This window comes from Euphorbia lathyris, chromosome 8, assembly GCF_963576675.1.
Source record: "Euphorbia lathyris chromosome 8, ddEupLath1.1, whole genome shotgun sequence".
Classification (NCBI taxonomy): domain Eukaryota; kingdom Viridiplantae; phylum Streptophyta; class Magnoliopsida; order Malpighiales; family Euphorbiaceae; genus Euphorbia; species Euphorbia lathyris.
The window spans coordinates 85,661,069-85,666,405 of NC_088917.1; the positions used below are offsets into that span (position 1 = coordinate 85,661,069).

At 39.2% G+C, this 5,337-nt stretch overlaps 1 pseudogene; it reads right to left on the bottom strand.

Annotated features, from left to right (window-relative positions):
- Window positions 1-2,128: 2,128 nt before the first annotated feature.
- LOC136204050 (cyclin-P3-1-like) lies at window positions 2,129-4,825 on the bottom strand (annotated as a pseudogene).
- Window positions 4,826-5,337: the final 512 nt, after the last annotated feature.

A 5,337-nucleotide genomic window follows, 5' to 3' on the forward strand; every position in this document is an offset into this window, starting at 1 on the left:
AAGGACAAGGACTACCCCTACTAGGGTTACAATAAGGTTATCAATAAAAGGGTAAAATAGGTAATACGTCCCGACAATCAGTACAAAGGTACAGGTACGGAGTGTCGGGTTGTTGGTGAATTCCTTCGGGAGGAAGTAAACCTGAAGATCCGCCCAGGAATAGCTTGAGGATCCTCCCTCTCGTACGCCCCAGTGATCCGCCAACTCTAGTGCCCCCCCAGGATCCGCCAGGATGCGTCTAGGATCTGATGCGTCTAGGATCCGCCGGCTCTAGCTAGGATGTCCGCATCATTCTCTGCTTCTTTGAAAGAGCTAGATGCTGGTTTGTTCTTGTCAAGCTCTAAAGGACCATCTGGCCTTCCACGGGCTAAGGTCACAGACGTTGAAAGCTGGTGACATTTTACCAAGCCAATTTGGCAGCGCGATATGATAAGCATTGGCATTGACCTTCTTGGTGACTTTATAAGGCCCGTATTTCCTAGGTCGAAGCTTACTGCTTGGGGCGCTGGCTAGTCTTTCTTTGCCCAAATAGACCATAACCTCATCCCCAACTTCAAACTGTAAGTCCCTGCGGTGCTCATCCGCCTTAGCCTTTAACTTCTGGTTTCTCTCCTCTAGAGTGTCTTTTACCTCTTGGTGCATCTGTACATAGTCTTTGGCCAACTGGGTAGCGGTCGCATTTCCTTTAGGAAGGTGTGCTACATCAAGAGTATGGTTTGGAATCTTCGTATATACCACCTCAAATGGGGATTTCCCGGTGACCGAATGTACCGATCCGTTGTAGGCGAACTCAGCCCGGGCTAAAACCACGTCCCACATCCTGGGCTTGTCCTTACATTTGATGCGCAGTAAGTTTCCCAATGTTCGGTTGACCACCTCTGTCTGCCCGTCTGTCTGAGGGTGGGCGGTGGTACTAAACTTCAGAGACGTATCAAAAAGAGCCCACAACGTCCGCCAAAAATGACTTAGGAACTTCGTATCTCGATCTGATACAATACTCTTCGGTATGCCATGTAACCTGACTATTTCTTTGAAGAATAGCTTGGCAATCGCGGAGGCATCGCTGGTCTTCCGGCATGGTATGAAATGCGCCATTTTTGAAAACCTGTCAGCCACGGCAAAGATGGAATCCACGCCTCTTTGAGTTTTGGGTAGTCCTAGGATAAAATCCATGGATAGATCCTCCCATATAGTTTCCGGCACGGGCATGGGTAGATGCAAGCCGGTGTTTGTCGGGTGTCCCTTGGCGGTCTGGCAGATATAGCATCGTTCCACTAAGTAGGCTACGTCTCTTCTCATCTTAGGCCAAAAATAACGGGAACTCACTGCTTCATATGTTTTGTCCCGCCCAAAATGTCCTCCCAGACATCCGCCATGGAGATCCCGTACCACCTTCTCACGGATGGCAGTGCATGGTAAGCAAAGTTGGTTTCCCCTTATAAGATACTCGTCCATCAAGTGATACGCCCTATCTCTATGCTGGTGCTGGCACTTTTCCCAAATACCGCCAAAATCTGGATCCGCCCTGTATTCTCCCCGGATGTGTTCAAAACACTCGACCTCCAGGTTTACTGTCTTTAGTAGTGACACCCTTCGGCTCAGGGCATCCGCCACCTTGTTCTGTTTTCCAGCCTTATGGACAAGTTTATAGGGGAACTTATCTATGAAGGCGGACCATCGGGCATGCATGGAGCTTCGAAGTTGCTTCTGACTCCCAGATACTTGAGGGCTTCACTAGTACAGAAATGGCCTACAGCCACGGTCGTTTACCATCATTAGCCAAGGTTGTACGATCGTGGCCAAAAGGGGGCGTGGCAAATGCTTGGCGTCTTTAGCCACGGTTTATCAACCGTGGCCATAGGGGCATTAGAGTCGGTTTTTACGTATAACCGACTCTAATGCCCTATGTTTTGGCCACGGTTGTTACGAAAAACCGTGGCTAAAGGGGTTTTTAGCCACGGTTGTTTGTAACAACCGACTCTAATGCCTCTAACCATTAGAGTCGGGTGTTGAAACAACAGACTCTAATGCTCTTACCATTAGAGTCGGTTGTTGAAACAACCGTGGCCATTGATATGTTTTTAATTAAAAAAAAATAAAATAAAATATTTTGGATTGAATGAAGATCTAATATTAAACTATAATCACATATCATAAGCATAAATATTACAATAATAAAATCTGACGTAATTGCGGGCAAACGGTTTTCGTTGAAATAGGGAAACTGTAAGCAACGTTGAACCAACTAATAAATAGTAGTGCACAATGAAATGATTTTTTTTTTCAAGGACACAGTTAAATAAAAACTACCACACACCAACATTTACAACCTTACACATTAGTTGAATTGTGTGGCTGCCCTAAATTAATATCTACAAAAAAGAACTTCCTTACTTCTGTTTCTCTAATATCCCTACAGAAGCTCATTAATCTGCCTTACCTAGCTTCGTTCTCGATCCTAAGCCTCGTTAATGGCATCGTCAACCTTTTTCACCACCAGCTTTATTGCGCTTGTACGCTTCTCCGCCTCTCCCATCTGTTTCTGCAATTCCACTATCTCCATAAGTGAACCTTCCAGTCCTTGCTTGCTGCTTTTATTACTAATATGTTATTCGCCTTCACAAACTCGCATTGAATGCATCTCTGCTATCTTTTCGATTTCAGATATCTTCTCTCAGGTTTTGAGGTGTTATTTCTGCTATATAAACATGCACCTGCAGATTATAAAATAGACAGGTACATCGATAAAGAGAAATAATTAGGATGTTCAACCAAAACAATCACTAAAATCTTTCGGTATCTATTCTAAATGCCTCCCACACCTAAATTCATAATTTAAAGTAAAATGCCTACAGTAACACAAAAGCAAAACCCAAATGCTACCTGAAAATAGAGAGTAATAAGCCAAAATAGAGAGTAATAAGCCAAAATATATATTTCAAGAAGATCCAAATTTAAACCAAGCATGTTAACATGACAATTGAGAAGTCAAGATTGCATTTCAACTCTTGCCTAAGCAAACCCTCTTGTAAAATTTACAAAAAGACAAAGATAAACAAATATCAAATAATGATAATGTCATTCCACAACATCATGCACAACTTGACATTATTATTTGATAATATAGCCTAATATTTGAACATACTAGAAAAAAATCCTGGATATTTTTTCCTTAATACAATATGCATTGTATGCAGCAAATGTAAAAGCCATTGACCATATATAAGATTAGAAAGTAAATATAGAAGAGTATATTTGTAATGGAAGAAACAACATTTACGGAAAGGATCACAATGAAGGATAAGAATACATGGTTGTTTCAAAGGAAGATATTTTCTTATGTAAATGTGATCAAATAGTAAATGTTGTTCCTAAAAGCATAGCATCTAAAAATCACTCTTCAACAACAAACAAAATTCAAGTTCTCAAATATTAGGTTATTAAACTGTCAAATAGACATAATATTAAATGAAGCAATTCAAAATCTGCAGGCAAGCATCTAGAGTGGCAGTACAAAGGTAAAGCCAAAATTAATTAATGGGTTAGTTGAAAAAAGTAATTTACTAATAAGATATGTTACAATCATCATTAGCCTCAGACTTGACTACAATCAACAACGAAGCTTCTTCTTATATGGAGAGAATTAAAACTAAAATGGAAAAAGTAGCAGAAATTTTCATTTAGGAAAAAATGAATGATTAAAAGGAATGGTAGCAGAAGATAAAGAGTTCATTTAGGTAAATTTTGCTGCATCTAGGATAGAACATGGGCAATATTTACATCACCGGCATGTCAAAAAAGACAGCAACTACTATTGCTATTATAAATAGTTCCAATGGGCATTTGACACAATATTAGAAGATAGATAAATTGCCATTTTCAGAAGGGTGTCATTACCTATAAACAACTCGAGGTTTTGCAAAGTATCATAGTTGAGTTGAACTATTGAAGTTAACCCCTTGCTTACAGCAGCTAATTCCATGAGCTCCAGCAACTATTGAAGGGATGTTAGGCAATTCCCTCTCAGGGAAAAATTCTAATTTATCACACTCGCTAATCCTCAACTCTAAGAGATGAGAGAAACCATAACGAAATGACTCTAGTAATTGTTTTGCCCCTAGATATGGCTTCCATATTCTAAGAAACTTGAGGGACTGGATATTTCATATTAAGAATCTTACCTCAATATTAACCTTATCAAAGAGCTCGGATTAGCATCAGACATATCAATAGCAGGCCTGGATCGATCGTTCAATCTGAATAAGACCTTCATCGGCTTCTTTTTCCAACTGACAACAATATCTTCCAAATGTCTTCAAAGTTACATGGAGCTTGAAATCTATACTAAACAAAAATTTCATCTCTAGTCTGTTCAACCTTACAGTGCTTATTCCTCCCACTTTGGCATAGTATGCATTGTTGAAGAATCTGAAAACCCACAAACATCTTAACAATTTCACACCACTTAAAACTCAATCAGCATAAATATGAATTAGCCAATTGATAAGTAAGTACTTACGCATCATCATTGAACTTTGCAGCTACCATTACGCTTGTTATCAGTAGCCGATGTTAAAGGAATATCGGTGTTCTGTATGAATCGATCCACATAAACTTGTGCTACAACAAAGCATGATGGGCTGCAACCAGAGTACTTGAAGATGCGATCTATGTATTGCTGAATAGTAACAGGACGTGCTCTTAAACCATGAAATACTGTCATAGCATCTTTGATCTGTCTAGTCTCAAGCATCATTTCATTTTTCTGAACAGATCTGTCCAACAGTGAAGCAACAAGGTTCAAAGCTCGTGGAGTTCCGAAACTTAGGTATCAGAGTCTGCATTTCCAGAATCAAGTTTCAATGTCCCTATAGCTAAACTGCACTGAATTAAAGTTAAAGCACATTAATAAAAAAACACACCAATTGCAATGTAGTTCAAGAACAATAAATTATACTCGAAGAAACACAACAATCACTACAATATCTTGAATGAAACCCCAGAGAAAATTGAGAAAGGTATAAGAATTGAATTATGCAGTTGGGTGTAAGATACAAAATTCATTTGATATTAGCTCCAAAAGAACAATTAAGAACTTATAAAATTGACCAAACATACCACCTCTTTAACATTTCAATGGAGTTGTAAAATTAATCTTTGCTCCTTAACTAGTTTATATGTAAAACCAAAGATCTGATAGAAACCCAATTGAGTTGTAGCGAAATCAAAACGAGCAGACAAGAGGAAAAGTAGAATCTCTATAAATTGAAATTGAGTAAAAGTTGAAACCCCAATTGAAAAAAGAAAAGGAACTACTTACATAATTGAGGAAGGGTT